Source organism: Nannobrachium achirus (assembly GCF_963921795.1).
Source record: "Nannobrachium achirus genome assembly, chromosome: 11".
Lineage (NCBI taxonomy): Eukaryota > Metazoa > Chordata > Actinopteri > Myctophiformes > Myctophidae > Nannobrachium > Nannobrachium achirus.
Window position 1 is genome coordinate 8,060,527 of NC_137820.1, and position 22,675 is coordinate 8,083,201.

Sequence of the window (22,675 nt, forward strand, 5' to 3'; positions counted from 1 at the left end):
ACGTCACTGGTAGTGGTGTTCAAAGGACAAGGACCACTGGTAGTGGTGTTCAAAGGACAAGGACCACTGGTAGTGGTGTTCAAAGGACAAGAACGTCACTGGTAGTGGTGTTCAAAGGACAAGGACCACTGGTAGTGGTGTTCAAAGGACAAGAACGTCACTGGTAGTGGTGTTCAAAGGACAAGGACCACTGGTAGTGGTGTTCAAAGGACAAGGACCACTGGTAGTGGTGTTCAAAGGACAAGGACCACTGGTAGTGGTGTTCAAAGGACAAGAACGTTACTGGTAGTGGTGTTCAAAGGACAAGAACGTTACTGGTAGTGGTGTTCAAAGGACAAGAACGTCACTGGTAGTGGTGTTCAAAGGACAAGAACGTCACTGGTAGTGGTGTTCAAAGGACAAGAACGTCACTGGTAGTGGTGTTCAAAGGACAAGGACCACTGGTAGTGGTGTTCAAAGGACAAGGACCACTGGTAGTGGTGTTCAAAGGACAAGAACGTTACTGGTAGTGGTGTTCAAAGGACAAGAACGTTACTGGTAGTGGTGTTCAAAGGACAAGAACGTCACTGGTAGTGGTGTTCAAAGGACAAGAACGTCACTGGTAGTGGTGTTCAAAGGACAAGGACCACTGGTAGTGGTGTTCAAAGGACAAGGACGTCACTGGTAGTGGTGTTGGTGGTAGTGGTAGTGGTGGTAGTGGTGGTGGTGGTAGTGGTGGTAGTGGTGGTAGTGGTGGTAGTGGTGTTCAAAGGACAAGGACCGAAGACGAGTGTGCAGATGTACAACATTCAGGGATGTGTGCAGAGAATGTTAGAGAGTCAGGGGCTGAACTTTCTAAAGGGGCCATTTGGTGAAAATATCGAAAATAGCAGATCTCCAAGCTCACAATGTATCACAGTGATGCGTTGTGAGATTTGAGGTCGGCTATTTTCAGTGCTTGATACCACTGAATTAAGCATAATCAAGTCAATACTGGAAATGTGGCTAACGGCATGGATTTCTACAGAATCTACACAGAGAGGGAAATTATTTCAACACAGGAGTTTGGAAATGGTCATCTTCTTGAATGCTTAAGGTATGGCATGGAAAGGGGGCATTTGCATTTCTTTTATCATAGTAAAGACTGCATTCATGGTCTGGAGAGGGTACTTTTTACATACGGATAAAAGGGCAGGGTCTCAAGCCCCCTTTGATGTCTATGTTTGCAATGAAATGGTGTAAAGAACAATGAAATGGTGAAACTGTTGGTTTAATGCGACAGGAAACACAAAGATTTTTGGCTTAGGAACGTGACAAAAACAAAAATATATCCATGAATTCAAGTCTCCATGGGATGAGTAATCGATAGGAAAAAAGGTCCTTTTGTGGTTGATCTGTCCCTTTAAGGGTTATAGGTTTATAGGTCATACTCAGCACAACAAGTCTGTGTTGTCCTACAATGTGTTTTGTTTTTGTTTTCTTCTCTTTCTCTCCTTCTTGGGACTGCACCCCGGGGCCATGCAGTGTAACAACATAAATGAACCTTAGACATCTAGACAAGAAAAACTGGTCCAGTTGTCAGCTGTCTCCCTGCTGCATGTCAAACTATTTCAAAATTCACTTCTTTAAAAAAAAACACACAAAGGAACTGAAAGCTTATGGTGAAATCAGTGTCATATTGTTCCTCAAGTCACTGTCACTACTAAAGGGCCAAGATCCATGCTCAACCTTATCAGCCTTTCCAGTGCAACCTTAGACGAAATCATCATGTCAAAGTGCCTCTACAGTTGAAGCGAAAGTGAAAAAAAAAAAAGAAAACTGGTTCATAAGTCCATGTGCCTCTAGTAGTAAAGTAGGTCATTTGAACAGTCTACTGTATACAGTAAGCACTACACTTTTCATCCATATGACTAAGAAATACTAAATACCCTGACTGAAACATAATGTTAATGTAACTCTGACAATCTCACAAAACTAAATCCTCTCCTCTCTCCCTGTTAAATGAACACTGAGAATGGATCATCTGAGTTCATTTGTATTGATACAAACACAGTTTAATACTTACTGCAGTCAGACTCAGCTCTGTAGCAGGCCTACAGTCTGCTCTGTCCTGGAGAGAGAACTGTGGACACAATAAACAGGAAGTAAGAAAAGGAAATTATACAGTAGCATCATTACATGTAAACTTTAGCAACTACGGTTCAGCAACTAAAAGTGATTTAAATACAACACAACAAAGAACGTATAAGGAGCTCATTTACCTGCAGTGAGTGGATGCAAAAGTGAAAGCAAACTACAGCTGGTTTTCTGTGCAATCTCTGCTCCTCCTATTTTCTCTGCTTCCTCTTTTTGTCTGACAAGACTGACATGACATGCCTCTGCTGTTCAGTGGTGGAAAGTAACTAAGTACATTTACTCAAGTACATACTGTACTTAAGTACAATTTTGAGGTACTTTTTACCTTGCTGGAGTACTGTAGGCTACTTCCAGTTTCAGTACTTTTAATACTACTCCATTACATCTCAAATACAATTACAAAGGCAAATGTTGTGCCTCTTTTACTTCACTACATTTATTTGAACACTTTAGTAGTTAATTTTATATTTTGATTATTATTACAAAACATACATTAACCAGCCCTATATCCAGCCCTCCCCATTTGAAAATAGCTGATCTGCAAGATTTGTATACATTTGAAAACTTTAAATGGGACATTCTGCATAATGAGTACTTTCTACTATCCGTACTTTAACCACATTTTGATGACAATACGTCTGTCAAGTGCATTCTGAATTCCGGACTTTGACTTGCAAGAGAGTATTTCTACATTGCAGCACTGATACTTTTACTAAAAAGTACTTTTTCCCACCGTTGTTGCTGTTGGAATCAATGGCTCCATGTCTGACACACCCATAAAGCAGGGATTGCTGACTTACTATTATGATTTGTTCAATTAAATAATAAATTAACAGAGAGGGACCAGCGCAGGTGTTCTGAAATACTCTTTAAAACACTCAAACCCTGTACTTGGTCTGCTCCTTCTTACAGTTTACAGTTTAGGCATTTAGCAGACGCTTTTAATCCAAAGCGACTTACAATAAGCAGATAACATCACAATAATAAACAAGATAATATGTCAGTACATCATCAACAATATAACAAATGCAAATGGATATCTATCTAGAAAAAACACAATATAATCAAAGTTCTAAAAACCTAAAAAAACAAAAACAAAACAAATGCTAACTAGCTTCATGTGTGGTCATTGATTTTTTTCTGTAGTGCTAAGGGTTTAGGTGGAGTCTGAAAAGGTGAGTCTTCAGTCCACGGTGAAAGCTAGCGAGTGAATCCGTTGTTCTAAGTGCGACAGGGAGTTTATTCCACAACTTGGGGGCCAGGAGGGCAAACTGTCTCGGACAAGTGGATTTTTGCCCTGGAGTTTTTAGCGAGGGTTCTGTCAGCATCCCTGTGTTGGCTGATCTAAGTGAACGGGTGGGGGTGTAGGGGTTGATCAGGTTTTGGAGGTACGGAGGAGCCATACCTTTGGCTGCTTTGAAGGTCAGCATCAGTGTTTTGTATTCAGTGCGGGCCGCAACCGGGAGCCAGCCCTTCTACACCAAAACAATTTGTCCTTGGCAGATTTGGGTCTGGCCCCGCTCAATTGTGAAACCATTTCCTCACCCCGAAGAGTTGGGTGACCAGTCAGACCAATTCAATCAATCAATCAATCTTTATTAGCGGACTCAGGTCCATAAAAGAGGGTAGCCTACAAGACATAAAACATAGTACAAGACATAAAAGAAACACGACAGGCAATAAAAATCTATACGAAAATGTAAAATAAATAGTACATAACTACAGGAACACACACAGGCATTTTAGCCAGTGTACCCTTAGTCTGGATGTATAGCGTGAACTGCTCATAAGGGGGCTTGAGAGCGCCACAATGATGCCGTTAGTAGATACATCCAAACGTTTCATGAATTTGAACATTACGTTTCTTAAAAGTGCTTTAAAAGTCCTCACTCCAGCAGTGACAAACCTCTCACTAGCAATGCCCCCTCTGGCTTTTTTAAGGAGTATTCTCATAGCATCATTATATGCAACTTGCAGCCTATGCATACTAGATTTCTTATAAGATGACCATAGATGAGCAGTATAGAGCGGTGTGGAATATGTCTTAAACAATGACACTTTCACTTTAGTAGAACATTGACTTACAAGCAATAGTGTTTGCTTGAGCATACAATTTTCTCTGAAGATATCATCATCATCAGTCATTTGATCAGTAATAAAGTGACCAAGGTATTTGATTCTATTCCAGACTTCCAGATTATTGTCTGATAATTTAAATACAGGAACATTAAGACGCTTGTCCGCTTTAGTTCTACTTATTAAAACAGCACTTTTGCTGGAATTGTATTTTATGTCATGATGTACACCATACAAAGAACATACTGTATGTCCAGGAGCTGCTGTAGACCAGCACTACTGGGACTCAATTGTGTCCAGAGCCATTATTTTTTTCCACCAGACTCATATCCACACAGTGTAGCTAAGCGAGGCTACCATAACGCGTCATGAGCTTGCAGATCTGTATGTTTGCTGAATGTTCATTCCAGAATGGGGACACTAGGGTTCATGTGGTTAATCGTTTATGGGTAACCAGAACACACTCGCCCCCAAAATGCTTGCCCCCAGTGAGGTGGAACACACGGACCCACTGTTAAAGATGGGGTGCCATGCTTTGTTTTACCCCCTAAAACATGATGATCAGGTATTGTAGGAAGATTGTTTTCCAAAACGGTGTACAGAAAGAGTTAAAATTATGTTTTTATGCGACCACACCCACCAGATCATTAAGTATGCCCGGTTGTCATGGTGGGTGGTGACCCAGAAGTTATCCACACCCACAGTGTTGGGTGTATGGTAAAAGGGGAGGGGTTGACTTTATGACGTCATTAACTCAGTGTTTTTCAGTTGGGCCTTTTGACTCAGAGGCTTTCAGCTCTCAGGAAGTAACCAACAATACACAGGGAAGGCACGTTTGCTCATTATAACCACACCCTGTGGTCTATTAGAGTAAAGTTAACTTCATAGACACATACAAAACAGAAAAAGTACAAAACTATGGCACCACCTCTTTAAAGTACTGTACCGAATGCAAAATGTAGAAAGTAGGCTCATTTAAAAAAAAAAAAAAAAATATGGAAATGTTGAGCAAATGTACTTTACACCACTACTTTTTAATGTGTTTTTATTAGGCTATATAATTTCTCTTGTTTGTTTACTTACGTTTGATATTGGTTGTTGTGTGTGTGTGTGTGTGTGTGTGTGTGTGTGTGTGTGTGTGTGTGTGTGTGTGTGTGTGTGTGTGCGTGCGTGCGTGCGTGTGTGTGTGTGTGTGTTTTATAAATGTCTATGCTTTGTATTGTTAGCAGCACCCCTCGAAATTTAGATGCTACATCTCAAGTTTTTTTTTTGTTACTAATAAAGAACGTCAATCATCATCATCATCATATTCTACCCTGCTGTGCGTTTAGCCCGCCCTCTAGTGGTTTCAAATTGCCAAAGTAAGCAGTGTTCAAACAATCAGAGTAGGGAGTTTTTAGTCTTTGCACAAAGCATTGCTCTGTAGCATTATAGTAATTTCAATAATTCTTTAAATTGAATGTAATTACTTCCATTGAACTCATGTTAACTGATATATTGGTTTGTGTCTTATAGAGTAACACATTGATTGGTTGATTGATTGATTGATTGATTGATTGATTGATTGATTGATTGAAGAGTTTATTAGCAGTTTGCAATAGAAAAGAGTAGTTTCATGACAGCACAAATCACTGGTACAAGGTCAACTAAAAGGATGTCCTAGTAAGCTTTAAGGCTTATTTACACAGGAACCACTTCTTGTATCTCATATAACATTGAAAGACAGACGGATAGAACAGAGTACTTTGCATAGGATAACATCAATTACAAAAGCAGAAAAGAAAATAATAAAAAACAGGGCGATAAAAACAATAGATGAGGGCTTAGTCTATTTACAAGTCACTAGTAGCACTGTAGCAGCCGTCTGAAGGTGACTTTACAGACTGATTTTGAAGGAGGCGAGGGATTTGCACTCCTTTAAGGCCTGCGGGAGGGCGTTCCACATGTTGGTGATATAGCTGGAGAACGAATTAGAGCCTTTTATTGTGTTAAATTGGGGTTAACATGATTAGTAGAGCTACCTCTGGTGTTGTGATTGTGGACATCCTTGGCATTTTGGAAGTAGTTTGTCAGGTACATGGGTATCTTGGAGGTGTAGTGTATCTTGTACACCAGGCCCATTGCAAGATGCTGTACTCTGTCAGCTACTGTAGGCCAGCCTGCACTTATGTTCAAGGTTGTACTTTATTGTTACATCTTTTGTACAGGTACGTAAGAGTAAAACGTATTTTTGTTCGGCTTCCTTCAGACAATGCAGTGGTATATAAGTAATAATGGCTTTATTTCTTACAGGATGATGGTATACCTGCTGGGCCTTAGGCCTGAAGCACCTCCAACGGTGCCGATGGAGGACTGTGCATGGCAGGGGCGTCCACTTCCCTGAGCCTAGCCTAAACCTGACCGCATACCATAAAAGGAGTTGTGCTGCAGGGTCTTCAGCTGGGGACCACCGCTCACTGATGTTTCGCCCCTTAGCCCAGAACATCTCCCGGTGGCGGGGCAGTGTACAGGAACGTCTCCCTGACACTCCCTGCAGCACAACTTATTTTGATGTTCCCCCCCAAGCCTTGTCTCGCCGCCTCAGCCAGAGCCAGTGGCTTGCCTTCTCTGCTTCCTCAGAGAGTTCCTTGGTGGCTTTGCTCAGTCTGGCTCCCCGTAGCCCCACATCTTTGAATAACCGTGACGTGGAGCTACCAACAAAACCCCTGGCTCCCACCTCCACCGGGTATGTCTTCGCGGTCCAACCGCTTTCTCTGCACTCTGCCACCAGGTCCGCATATTTCGCCATCTTCCTCTCATAGGCAGCCTCCAGTCCCTCCTCCCATGGCACTGTCAATTCAACCAGCAGCACTGTTTTCACTGCTGCTGACCACAGCACCACGTCAGGTCTTAAGGTGGTGGTACAGATTTCCTGTGGGAACCGGAGCTGTCTACCCAGGTCCACTTCCATCTTCCACTCCGCCCCTGGTGTTAATAGTTTGGAGGGTGTTGGTCTCTTGCTGGAGTGTCCTGTAGGATTCCCCTGCCTGTGGAAGTGGATCTGCTGTTGGCTCCTTGATGGACTCTGATTATTTGCCTCCTGCCGACTTTTCTCCAGCACCTCTGCCAGCTTCCTGAGCACTTGGTCGTGTCGCCATGTGAGTCGACCCTGTGTCAGGGCTGTTTTACATCCTGACAGGACATGCTGGAGTGAGGCATTGATGGTCCCACAGAGGTCAAAGAAGGAGTGCAAAAGGCAAAAGAGCAAAGAGAATGTAAAAAGCATCCTCAGCTGTACATGTGCATAAAGCTTGGTATATTGTATACACCAATGGCATTATGTTTCCGTACTAGCTACTGTACAATAACATTTTGTAAAACACTTCACAGTGTGTTCCATGTGCAACTCATGTAGTGATAAGCGGTGATTATATGGGCACATTGCCTAATAATGATGGCTGAATCTGGCAATCTGGTACGCTTCCCCTTCTTGAGAACACTCTCAAGAAGGGGAAGTGTACCAGATTGCCTAATTGACTGAGTGTACACATGAAACCAAATGTATCCGTACAGGTCCATTTGGTTCCATTTGAGACCCAGGTGGGGATGGTAGAAACAGTGGCGTTAGTTCAGCAAAAGCTAGGGTATGGCAAAGATGGGAGTCCTCATGGAAAATAGGCATTATGGATAACACGGTTCTATTGTGAAAATAGCAAATCTACATGCTCACAACGCCTAGATCGGCTATTTTCACAATGTCTGAAAAAAAAAAAAAAAAAGACTTGTCAGTTTTTTACACAGGTTTCTACGGTTTCTTGGGCTGGATATGGCAGCCTGGAATGGTTTTTCAAGTGCAGCTAAACTTAGCATGTTAGTAAACGTGCCACAATTAACAATAATGCATTGCACCTGTGCAGCTGACCTACGGAACCTGGGAATATACCATTTTGTCAAGCTGGAGAGTGACCAAAATGTAAAATTTTGCATTTGTAGTTATTTTACTGTAATTCAACAACATAATAACCAGCGCAGATAGACAAAGAGACATTCATGGATTTATATTTAAAAGTAACCTTTATTTCCCCCCCTGGACCCAGGGTATGGCAGTTGCATACCCCTGCCATACCCAATTGATGCCCCTGGGTAGAAATGTTTTTAATGGTAAAGCTGTCAGAGATCACTCGTACACGCGGGCATGATGGCACCATTGTTTAAAAGCCAAGTTTATTTACACAATGATATCAACAACAGATATACAGAGAAGAGTCATATTATCATACAGTATACTCATACAGTACCTCACTAAACAAACTGATACCAATACTTCTCAGCCTCAAAGAGATAGTTCACCAACCAAAATGACTTTTCCCCCCTATCGATTACTCAAAATGTACAATTTAGGAATTTCATGGTGATGTTTTTGTTTTTGTCACATTCCTAAAACTAATTTTGAGTCTCCGACTCCACCGGTCATCTAATTATTGTCTCTGGAATGCGACAAAAAACAAATAAATCTCCATGAATTCAAGGCTTCATTGTGGTGTGTAATTTATAGAAAAGATGTTATTTTAGTGCCCTCAATACCCCTCACGCCTGTCAAACACAATCTCCAAAGTGAGTCTTTCTTTTTCCTTTATTTATTCAGGGGAGTCCATTGAGAGCAAGCTCTCTTTTTTCAAGGACACCCTGATCACAGCATATAATATAACATAATACAGCAATGAAAAAACAAAAACCTATTGAGTCATAATACAACATCAGAGATGCACGTAAACTGTTTTCCTCAAGCAGCACTTTAAATGTCTCTATTGAGACCAATGGAGACAGTTTGAGCGAGTCCTGAAGTTTTTCCCATTCGTGTGGAGCACAGTAAATAAAGGCAGACTTTCCTTGCTCACTGTTCATACGAGGACAGGTGTATCTATGTGCGCCCAGGGACGTGCTGGCCATTGGGAAAAGCGGGACAACTTCCGAACGGCCAGTTCATTCCTGGCCGGTCCAGGCCGGCCATTAGGAAAAAAATAAGAAATAAAATGTCGGCCTTCGTTCCATTTTGGGGGCTGGGTGGCCAACAAAGTAAATCGTCACGGTCGGGCAGAAACCTTGTATATCCAAGTTTCAAATTTGTAAATTATTTCGCAAAGCAAAGCCCTGCTTCATCATAAAAGGCCGTCACACAAAAGTAGTGAAGTAGTGAAAAGTAGTGATCTACAAGCACAGGCGAGGCGTTGTGTGCTTGTAGATCAGCTGTTTTCACTAGTTTAAATCATTTTTAAAATGATCAATACAAAACAAACGGTTTTGGACGTACAAGGTTTCCACCCGACAATGACGAAATATAACTCATGTAACTGGCCCACTGGCTTGTCACTTCGTCATGATCTGAAATGGCAGATCTTTGAGTAGCAGCAGCGCTATAGAGATCTCTCTCTATGGCGCGCAATGAGGGCCTGTCCAACTCTTTTTCCCGGGCTGAATCAGGGGCCCAGCATGTCCCTGTGTGCGCCTGTGCAAGTATTGATTGTCCAGTGACAACCACACAGCCACAACACTGGAGGGAGCCATCATAATCTTGGCACCACCCACGTTTAGAACAGAACAAACATGGGGACATTTCACATTCTACTGCTCCATTAAAGAGGTGGTGCCATAGTTTTGTACTTTTTTGAGCGGTGGTTACACCGTCTCCTATACGTGGCCGTGTGTGTATGCGTCCGTCCGTCCGTGTGTGTGTGGTGTATGTAGCCTTTAGTATTAGGTTATCATTGCCCTAATAGACCCCCTGGTGTGGTTATAATATGCCCTGTCTTCCCTGTGTATATTTGGTTACTTCCTGAAAGATGAAAGCATCTGAGTCAAAACGCCCAATTGAAATATAATGACATCATAATATCATCCCCTCCCCTTTTCACCATCCAACTGTAGGAGTGTTGTTTGTGTTATCCTTTTAGCCTTAATGACTTACTGTACCGTGCTGTTTTGACTAATAAAGTATTCAATCAATCAATCAATAATCATGTCCTGAACATAATTAACCCCTGTTCATTGTTCTCCATTAAAAATCATATTATTAAATTATTAAATTGATGGTAAGCCACAACCAAGCATCTATTTTGATGGGCTGCATCCATTGAGGTAAAAGGCATATATATTTTTAATAGGAAACGTGTTAATGTCGAAAAGAAATCTCCTGTTAACATTAAGCCTTAATATATATATTTTTAATTTAAATCATGCATGTGAGTGGTGGTCGAACAGTGACAATGCATAAACACCGTGCTATTCTTCTGAGAACACCCGTCAGCTTACTCGGACTCCTCATCTGAATTCCCCACCAACCTGCATACTTCGTGTAGCTTGGCCACCAGCACTGTAGAATAGAGATAAATATCATTTATTTTTGGGGATGTTTACGGTTATAGGGTTAGAGAGAACAACTGTGTTATTGAGGTGAAACAATAAATAAAATTGACATTTTAATGTATTTTGCCACTTGCAAAATGTATTATACTAGAAGTTTGTGGCCCTTCGGGACGCAAAAGTCTAGAGTTCAGGCCGCTGCGCAGCCCTCACCACCATGTTGCGGCTGCGTGGTGTGTAATGGTCAAATATGGAGATATGTATGTAGAATACACATCATATTTTGCTGTAGGCAAGTTTAGAGGATGTAATAGTATTAGTAGTGGGTAACATGACATAAGAGTATAATAGAGTATTGAGAAATTACCGATGTAACAATGCAACAGGATTAGGTCAATGTGATCAGGAGGAAGAGGCTGACTGTCTTTCAGTAAGAACTGGACTGGGACAAAAGATTTGACAGTAACAATTAGTTGCCTATCAAATCAAGTCTGGGAAACCTGAATAGAGATGAATATACAGCGCATTGCCCTGTTTGCAGTGTCTGCGGATTGGATAATCTAGGTGAAGTGAATGAATAGGCTCTCCCCTAATCCTGCTGTCCGGAGGTGGAAAAACGGAAGCACTAACACACAGCAAGAGTGGACAGTCTGCACTGAGATCATATGTATGTAGAATACACATCATATTTTGCTGTAGGCAAGTTTAGAGGATGTAATAGTAGTGGGTAACATGACATAAGAGTATAATAGAGTATTGAGAAATTACAAATGTAACAATGCAACAGGATTAGGTCAATGAGGTCAGGAGGAAGAGGCTGACTGTCTTTCAGCAAGAACTGGACTGGGACAAAATATTTAACAGTAACAATTAATTGCCTATCAAATCAAGTCTGGGACCCCTGAATATATGGCAGGATCGACGCCAGTTTAAAAGTATTTTCTGCAGGTTTGAAACTAGGATAGGATTGTGTTGTGTTGCGTCGTGTCCATTGATTAATTAATGCTTTTAGTTTTTTGATACGATAAGTTTAATTTATCATATAGAAAATGTAACAGTGTCTAATACCAGACGGATAGTCTAGATAATCCATGGTCTTTGATGATGCGACCAGTCCTTAATAATATCAGACAATATTTAATCCCAATGCTGTTTATTTTTAAATGCATCATTTTTTGTCCATTGGCAACCAAGGAATCAATGTAAGACATTGCAATTAATTAAAACATCGCTATACTATTAAAAATCGGATTTGTAAAACACTGAAAAACACGGAAAACCCCATTCTACTAATGGGGGTTGGTGTATGTTTTTCCCCACCCTCGACTCCGCCCCCAGCTATGACGCGCTGATGACAGAACGCCGTGTTGTTGTATCGCTGACTTTCCTTTTTGGATGCCTCCAATTATTATTATCAAGGGGTAAAAATCACCTCATGACATGTTTTGCCCTACACGTGTGGGCCGAGAGGAGGAACTTAACTTTTAAGCTGCATCTACGAGTGAGGAGAGGACGCAGTTCAGAGTAAAATGTACACAGAATGAAGTAAGTGGAGCGATAGTGTCCTTGTTTTCTTTGGCATAACTGTCTGTTACGGTCTGCAGTAGATATTGTTAAGCGTGGACGCTTGCGTCTTGGAGAGAATGTGTCCTCCTTTTCTTTGGCATAGCTGTCTGTGTCGTGGTCCGCAATGAACCTAGGTACCATGCATTTGCAGGTGAAGTTTGTCGCGGAATAGGACTGTGTGTGTGTGTGTGTGTGTGTGTGTGTGTGTGTGTGTGTGTGTGTGTGTGTGTGTGTGTGTGTGTGTGTGTGTGCGTGCGTGCGTGCGTGCGTGCGTGCGTGCGTGCGTGCGTGTGTACTGGGCTGTAATTACACCGCAAATGTTGACCTATATAATCTGGTGATAATGATGGCGTCCACTGTGTATAATGTAAACAGACGTTAATAAAGTATTGGTGATGCGATGACGTGGTGTATAATGTTTGGCTTGCGTTGTAGTTGGGAACTATTTGAGGGGACTATTAACGCGGCCAATAGTGAAATAGGGACATTACCGCGATTGAGGTGAAAGAGAAAAGTAGAAAGTTGTGAGCTAACTATTAGCTATTTGGCTAACTGTTTCAGGGTCGATGTGAGGCTATTTTATACAGAGGCAAAAGATTAGGGTAATAACGAATACAACTGTATACAGAGGTTTGGAAACGACATCTTGCAAAGGTGACGTGGGTGTTTGAATTTTTAAGCTATATTTAGTATATGTAGTACATCTTGGCCAAGTGGTTTGGTATTAAGTTAGCGATACATACAGGTGACGACCCGGGAGTAGATCACTTATTGTGTTGTAATATAAAGTTAAGGGTCTCTTTTTTTCACATTTTGTCTACTGCAATGTTTCCCAAACAAGTTTGGGAAGTTTGACAATTCTTATGGGCCGCGAGTAAACACCACTTTATATCTTGATTTTCATTATTATAAATTTCAAAACATTTTCAAAAGAAATCCCCCCAAAATACTCAAATTGACATTGAAAAATATATTTACATAGAGTATATATATATATTTACATAGAGTATATATATATATATATATATATATATATATATATATATAATATAGACGATAAACACAGTTACCTCCAGCTGTTGGCCTTTGGAAGGCGTCGAAAGCACAACAGGCGTTGATCAGTTCTCCCAGCATTTCAGGGCAGTCATCAGGAAGTGGTTCCAGCCCTCGCTTCTCCTCACACACTCTCTTAAAGATCTGGAGATCGTTGGTACAATCTGTTGTATGAGAGAAATTGTTATAATACATACCGTACATAAAGTGTGCAAGAAAGGCACAGTAACTGTTTTCAGGACATACACACCATTGAGAGGTTTCTTGCGGGTTGCGATTTCCCACAGGACCATTCCAAGACTGGGAAAAATAAAATAAAATAAAAATACAGTGTGGTTGGGTTCATTCATTCGTTTCAGTTAATTTATTATCCTCTGAATCTTATTGTTTTCATGCATTTTATTTGTTAAAAAATATATAGACCATATTTTGTTTTCTTCTCTAAAACCTTTTATCCCACTATTTGTGTAACCCTTTTTTTCACCCGGTGTCAATTGTCTAATGTAATCCTGTGCGCTACACTCCCTCTGCAAACCTATTACTGTAGAGGACTGACCTGTAAATCTCACAGATCTTGCCGTATGGATAGTTGACATCCTCCAGCTGCTCTGGTGATTTGTAGCGCAGAGGAGCGCTCTCTGGGTTCTTGCAATTCCTTCTCAAGGACGTCTCCGTTTTTGCCAGCTCCAGACCACCCAGCTAGTCACAAAAAAGACAGCCAATGAATGATAATACAGTATAACAATTACCATTAGGAAATACAGAAAAGGGTGTAGGTGGCAGTGAATGATGTCTAGAAAACAAAAGCCATAGGAATATTTAAAGATCACATATTGCATTCAGCTGTGAACAAAATTACAAGACCAAATTAACAAAATATGCTTTATATTTAACTCATGCATACCTTAACTCCGTAGCTTTTGTCTACCATGAACTTGTCGCTGCTGATGGCCCTATGGACTTTGGATTTTTCCTTTGACTCATGTAGCCTAAGAGGCAACAATACCAGTAGTTAGTTGTCAGTGTGTTACTTATCCGAATCAACTAGCTTTATATATATATACATATATATATATATACACACTATATATATATATATATATATATATATATATATATATATATATATATATATATATATAGTTGTCAGTGTGTTACTTATCCGAATCAACTAGCTTTATATATATATATATATATATATATATATATATATATATATATATATATATATATATATATATATACATACATATACACACACACACACACACACACACACACACACACACACACACACACACACACACACACACAATCAAAGGCTCCTCCTTTGATTCCTTTTTAGATTCTTACTGGTTGAACTTATTCTGAATCTTATTGATTCGTCTTTCTCTGTCAAAGACTCTCCACTGGGAACTCACGTGTAGATGCCCTGTGCAGCATCCAGACACATGCGAGCCTTCTTGCGCCAAGACAGTTTACGCCTGGGGTTGTCCAAAACCTCTCTCAGACTTCCCAACTTGCAGTACTCCATGACGATGAGTGCTGTTAGGGGAAAGGACATTTTGACAGCTACCTTTGATGTAGTTTTAGTCATAGCCTTTATCACATATTAGTAGTTTAGTTTATTCTAGTTTTTGTTGACTAAATATCTACAGATGATTTAGTCGACAAAATGTATTTTGGCAGGCCTTAAAGGCGTCTTAATGGCTAAGTTTACATTTGGTTGCATGCTGAGAATAGCAGATCACAACATAGTGAGCTTGTGCTGCAGATCTGCTATTTAAGTGAAACACCTGACATAAAATGAATTGTCTTAGATCTACTGGATCCCTATCTAGCATTTTACTCATCAAAGCTTAGCTTTTATTCAGTTTTTAATTTTGTTTTCGTCAGTGTAAAAGGCAGTCAACATAAATGATAATTTTCATCATAGTTTTAGTCCACGGAATTAACACTGATTGGAGACATAGAGAGTAGTAGAGATGAAAGCAGACGATGTTGTGGTTTCAATAATGCTTCTAAACAAGCACAATTATGCAAAAAAGGACTCACCATCGGCATCCTGGAATACGACGCCAAACATCCGCAGTATGAACGGTGATTCATAACGATGCATGTCTTTGATCTCCTCTTCGAATACCTTCACCACCTCGCTTTTAGGGAAACAAGACAGTTCATAGATTAACACCCTCTTAGGGAAATAACACAGTGCCCTAGAGATCATACATGGGCCACTGGCGACCCGGGGGCCACATGCTGCACCCAGCCAGGCCCGCTCTCTCCCCACACTGTACCTGATTGCCTATTGAAATGTTAAACTATTTGTTCAATTACAGAGGTGGTTCTCAAATATTTTGTGCCAGGGACCCCCAGACCTCAAACCTTTCCAAACCTTTTCGTTATTTCCTTTTTACAAGCTTGCAGCTTGTAGAGCTGCTATTTTTGAATAGCCCAACATATACCGGTACATGGGTAAAGTGGATGTGATGCTCTGTTAAATACTTTTGCTGGGGAACCCTTTGGTGAATGTCCCCCCAGAATAGGGATAATGCAATCTTTTTGCCACTAGCGGGGCAAGAAGAACCTCTGGGCCAAAACTATGATATCCCGTGCCAGGAAGTTGTCCCAGGCTCAGAATCTGAGCTGGAACAATACCGGATGTAGAGCCCTGTGCAAAGCTTCAAAACATTCAGAATAGAAACCAAACAACAACACTACAACAATCTGCAGCCCATGTTTCGAGGTGAATCCTACCAGACTAGGGATAATGGGGTTTAAGTGGTTAACGTATAAAAGTTATTTTCGATCTGTGCTATTAAATGGAAATAATATTTTTTGTTTTTTGTCGCATTCCTAAAAAAAAAAGAAACCTAGCGGCTTCCCCATCCAGTGCCATGCATTTGGGTCCCCATCCAGGGCCATCCATCCGGGTTACCATGCGGAATCAATGGGGGTAAATTTACTATAATCGCATTTTTGTCTTAGGAATGCGACAACTACAAAAAAAATATTATTGAACTCAAGTCTCTATGGAATGAGTAATCAATAGAAAAAAAGTCATTTTGGGGGTGAACTACTCATTTAAGGGGAAATATTTACATATTTGAGATAAATGTAAGGTACTGTAAAGTAACAGTGTAAATCAAGGGTGCGGTGGATAAAAAAGTTATTTACAGGGGTGCCCTGAGTCAAAAATTTTGAGAACCACTGGAGTATATTGTACTAACCTAGTCTATACACATTTGATCAATTAAAACATTTGCCACAAACCTTGATATGACGCCCTTTGGGTAGAGGTATCTTTTGATGGCCACAGGGAATTTCCTGTAGAATCCCTTGTAGACCTCTGAGATGTTGGTCGTTATGATGGGCGTTTTGGGATAATCGAAGAGCAGGTCCCCAGCGATGATCTTCCGGATGTCTTTGGGGATGTTCTCAGACTTCTGAACTGGTCACGGCCAAACCATCAATGAGAAGAAAACAGAAATATCAGACATCAGAACATAAAATCCCTTTCTGGAGTAAAAAACATTGAATAAACACAAATAGCACAGTCTAAAAGGGTATTTCTCAATCAGGTGCCGCAGGATACTTTGATAATATTTGGAATTCATCAATATCACTTCAGATTCACCAATTAAATGCCCTATAGGCCTACCTAGTGAAACAGACATGAGTTCTTTTTCCATCTACACCAACTCTCTTCACCAAATATGTTTAACCACTTGGGGTTCAAGTGTCAAACATAAAGTATAAATCTATTTAGAAAAACCTGTCTAAAGTTCGATAGTTTAATCGTTTGCAAACCATGCACTGTATTGGATGGGACTTTAAAGTTGTTTACTTACGCAATTCAATATTTCGTTCCACTTTCTTCGTACCCATGTTCAACACAGCATCCAGTTTCTCCATCATAGTATCCTGGTTGCTCTTCGTGTTCACTGTCAGAGCATCCATTTTCTCCATCATAGTATCCTGGTTCTCCATCATAGTATCCTGGTTCTCCATCATAGTATCCTGGTTCTCCATCATAGTATCCTGGTTGCTCTCGATATGTTGTAGCACTGTGAAATACATCTGATATTAAAGCCTCAATAAAGCTTTCCTCTGTACAGCTTTTATCATGAGACAAATGTGATGCACTTTTCCACTTAATTATATAATTAGACCTATTTCAAATAGAAAATCTAATAATAAAACTAGACCTATTTCAAACTGAAATCCAGTTTCCACTGACTGGAGTCTAGGTGTGGATTGTCCATGCCTTCTTGTCCATGCCTTGTCATGGACAAGAAGTAGTGAAAATGGCAGATCTACAAGCTCACAACTGTGTCTTGTAGATCTACCATTTTCATTAGTTTGGGTCCTGGGCAAATGTCTAATTTATTGAGCTAAAAGGTTTGGGAACCATATGAAGTCTATAGGCCTACAGTATATTTAGTAAATCAGCAATGTTATATAAAAATGCTGGATTTCAGAGTTTGACATGATACGATCTCCTGGGCAAATTTAAAAAGAAAGTCCTGTACACTTCTGGCTCAAAGAACAATGATAGACTTCTTGCACAAACGTCTCACACTCACTTTTCTGGATCTCTGCACAATCCTCCTTCCTGTCCGCCTCGTCCTCCTCCCGCTGAGAAGCCGATTCAAACAGCTTGCGCAGGTTACGATCCATCTGCACCTGCAGGTTCAGCGACAGCGTCTGGAAGACGTCGTTGAGGCGGTTGTTCAAGCTCTCGAACTCTTCCGTGTGGTTGTTGGTTTTCAAGAAGCGCTTGATGAGGTCCTCCCTGTCGGAGGTGTACTTCTCGATGACCTCCGTGGCGAACTCAAGCGTGAGCTTGAGCTCCTGGAGGGCCGCGTTGACCTCGGGGGAGACCTGGGGGGCCCCCTTCTGCTGGGTGGCCCTCAGCAGCTGCTCCAGGCCCTGCACACGGTGCTCCACACGCTGCCATCGTTTCTTGTTGGCCTTCACCTCTTTGCAGAGAGCGTAGAGCTTTTTCGCTATGCTCAGGATGGGGCCTATTAAATTCATGACTGGGAGGGAGAAAGAGGGAAAGATGGCAATAGACTGAATGAGAACTTTGCAGGCACAAACAACATTTTTGCCATGTTTAAACATTGTCTTCGTGTAGCCTATGTAGAATATTATCATGTCATTGTTATAGCTTATACCAAGGATCTCAAATAGCTGAACCTGGGGGCCACATTACAAAAATGGCAAGGGTACAGTTGATAAAATGACAACATTAATGATACTTCATAACTTCTCTTTCATTGGCACCATGTTATTTCATTGTCGATCTTAACAACTGACACTGTTTTCTGGCAAATTAAACATAGTGGTATTGAATTTGGATGAGATGGTAAAATGAAAGCATTCGTCCATTCTGGGTTAAAGTGCAGGTTCTCTGCATCAGCTTTTCGGCGCTTATGCTGAGGCTCATCTTTGCTGCTGCTCTGAATGAGTGCATGCAGTTTTCCCTTCCTGGATGATTATTCATGTAATTATAATGTAATTAAGCTAAAGATAAGATAATAACTTCATTCTGTCTAAATGTTTCATTGATTGGTAGGCCAGTTGAAAGGCCGGAAGTGGCCCGCGGGCCTGAGTTTGATAGATAGATACCTTTATTATCCCATGGGGGAAAATCAGTCGCCCAGAGACAGCACAGCAGTATAAGGATATTTACAAAGAGAAGTATGGAAAAGAATAAAAAAAGAACAGAGTACAGTAAAGAGCAAGGTACATCAAAGAAAGGGAAATATATATATATATATATATATATATATATATATATATATATATATATATATATATATATATATATATATATATATATACATATATATATATACTGTACATAAAGTGTCAAAACTGTTAGAGTATCACTGGCCTACACTATTAAGGATACACATGCCATCTAACTTTTCTAACTCAGCCGTGACAAAGATTGCCACAGAATTGGAGGCACACCAGGTCCAAGGAGCCTCAGGCCACAGGTAACTATGCATGGAACAATATCCTATTAACCCTGTAAAGCATTGTGCTCATGACACATACTTTACTTTATCGCACCACTGTCACACATAACATATTGTGCAGATTTCATCAGTTGTTGTAGCCTACTTAACAAATATTAAGCATGCATACATTACAACTATGTGCACTTCTGCTGTGACTGAAGACAGTCAACAGGGGAAGAGGAGGAAACTACTCATGTATTTCCCATGTAATTAATGCCTTCTATCCCCTACAATACCATGAATACAACTATGCCATTATCAAATGCACATTGTTGCATGTGTACAGTCTGTAAGTAATTACAATAACAAATACCTTCACTTCACTGCACAGAGAGGACTGAGAATGAGCCAACAGTCAGATGCAAACATTGGAAACAGCCACAGGTCACTTCCCCCCATAACCCTGTTCTGCATTGTAGCCACTACACTTACAGCATTGTCATTCAAAATGTACACAACAGGGGCGCCCGCTGGCCTAGTGGTCAAGGCGCATACCACACTATGATGCCTGCTGGCGTCGCCGGTTCGATTCCTGATCTGGATGACCTTTGCCACATTGCCCATCTCTCTCCCCATTTCCTGTCAGTCTACTATCCTATCAAATAAAAGCCCAAAAACAAATCTTAAAACAAAAAAATAGAAAATGTACACAACAACATAACTGTCACAAACATTGTCATCGACAGCAGTGGTTCTCAATCTTTTCGGGCCATAACCCCCAAATAATTTTAAAATAGCCAATTTACAAGATCACAACATCTCACGGTTGCGAGGCGTAGTGTGCTTGTAGATCGGCTATTTTCACAATATATATCAGACTCAAACTAATCGGAAGGCCTCAACTCCTTTCCAACTACAGAATCTACATAGAGAGGGCAATTATTTCAACTTAGGAGTTTGGAAAAGGTCATTTTCTTGAATGCTTCAGGTATGGCATGGAAAGGGGGCATTTGCATTTCTTTCATCATTGTAAAAACTGCATTCATGGTCTGGAGAGGGTACTTTTTACATACGGATAAAAGGGCAGGGGCTCAAGCCCCCTTCTATGCATGCAATGAAATGTTGTATAGAACAATGAAATGGTGAAACCGTTGGTTTAATGCGATAGCTCCTGACACGGGCGGGTCCACTTTTTTTTTGACAAACATACTTTCAAAGGACTCTATTCTGTTGTGCATTACTTAAGCCATTTCACATTCAAGCACTGAAGGCTGGTTTACTTGTGCACCAGTGACGACAAGCTCACAACACATTGCACGCTGCAACGTGTTGTGAGCTATTTTCTTTTTTTTTGTCACATTCCTGGGCCCAAAAATGTGATGACCAGCAGTGGTTCCCTATGGAGACACTAAAATGCCTGCTTTGTTCCCTATGGAAACACAAAGATTTTTGGCTTAGGAACGTGACAAAAACAAAAATATATATCCATGAATTCAAGTCTCCATGGGATGAGTAATCGATAGGAAAAAAGGTCCTTTTGTGGTTGATCTGTCCCTTTAAGGGTTATAGGTTTATAGGTCATACTTAACACAACAAGTCTGTGTTGTCCTACAATGTGTTTTGTTTTTGTTTTCTTCTCTTTCTCTCCTTCTTGGGACTGCACCCCGGGGCCATGCAGTGTAACAACATAAATGAACCTTAGACATCTAGACAAGAAAAACTGGTCCAGTTGTCAGCTGTCTCCCTGCTGCATGTCAAACTATTTCAAAATTCACTTCTTTAAAAAAAACACACAAAGGAACTGAAAGCTTATGGTGAAATCAGTGTCATATTGTTCCTCAAGTCACTGTCACTACTAAAGGGCCAAGATCCATGCTCAACCTTATCAGCCTTTCCAGTGCAACCTTAGACGAAATCATCATGTCAAAGTGCCTCTACAGTTGAAGCGAAAGTGAAAAAAAAGAAAACTGGATCATAAGTCCATGTGCCTCTAGTAGTAAAGCAGGTCATTTGAACAGTCTACTGTATACAGTACTATACTTTTCATCCATATGACTATACCAGCAATACTCTGGATATCTATAGTTGAATGCCACACAGACACAGATGTATGACCCACCCCTGACTGAAACATAATGTTAACGTAACTCTGACAATCACACAAAACTAAATCCTCTCCTCTCTCCCTGTTAAATGAACACTGAGAATGGATCATCTGAGTTCATTTGTATTGATACAAACAAAGCAGTTTAATACTTACTTCAGTCAGACTCAGCTCTGTAGCAGGCCTACAGTCTGCTCTGTCCTGGAGAGAGAACTGTGGACACAATAAACAGGAAGTAAGAAAAGGAAATTATACAGTAGCATTACACGTGAACTTAAGCAACAACGGTTCAGCAACTACAAGTGATTTAAATACAACACAACAAAGAACGTATAAGGAGCTCATTTACCTGCAGTGTGTGGATGCAAAAGTGAAAGCAAACTACAGCTGGTTTTCTGTGCAATCTCTGCTCCTCCTATTTTCTCTGCTTCCTCTCTCTGTCTGACAAAACTGACATGACATGCCTCTGCTGTTCAGTGGTGGAAAGTAACTAAGTACATTTACTCAAGTACATACTGTACTTAAGTACAATTTTGAGGTACTTTTTACCTTGCTGGAGTAGGCTACTTCCAGTTTCAGTACTTTTAATACTACTCCATTACATCTCAAATACAATTACAAAGGCAAATGTTGTGCCACTTTTACTTCACTACATTTATTTGAACACTTTAGTAGTTAATTTTACATGTTGATTATTATTACAAAACATACATTAACCAGCCCTATGTCCAGCCCTCCCCATTTGAAAATAGCTGATCTGCAAGATTTGTATACATTTGAAAACTTTAAATGGGACATTCTGCATAATGAGTACTTTCTACTTTCCGTACTTTAACCACATTTTTGATGACAATACGTCTGTCAAGTGCATTCTGAATTCCGGACTTTGACTTGCAAGAGAGTATTTCTACATTGCAGCACTGATACTTTTACTAAGGAGTACTTTTCCCACCACTGTTGCTGTTGGAATCAATGGCTCCATGTCTGACACACCCATAAAGCACAGATTGCTGACTTACTATTATGATTTGTTCAATTAAATAATGAATGAACAGAGAGGGACCAGCGCAGGTGTTCTGAAATACTCTTTAAAACACTTAAACCTGTACTTGATCTGCTCCTTTTTACCCTTCCACACCAACACACTTTGTCCTCGGTAGATGTGGGTCTGGCCCCGCTCAATTGTGAATCCATTTCCTCACCCCGAAGAGTCGGGTGACCAGTCAGGGCCCAGTCAATCAATCAATCAATCAACTTTATTTAGAAGACACAGGGTCCATTAATAACAAGACACATAAAAACACATAAAATAAAATAAAAATAAAAACTGTACAGAATCATAAATAAAACATCATCTATACACAAGACAATCGTACCAGTGTTCCCAGAAAGGAGACTGGTACCTGGTAGTACTGAGGCAGGGGTTGATCAACAACCCAATAATAGAGTT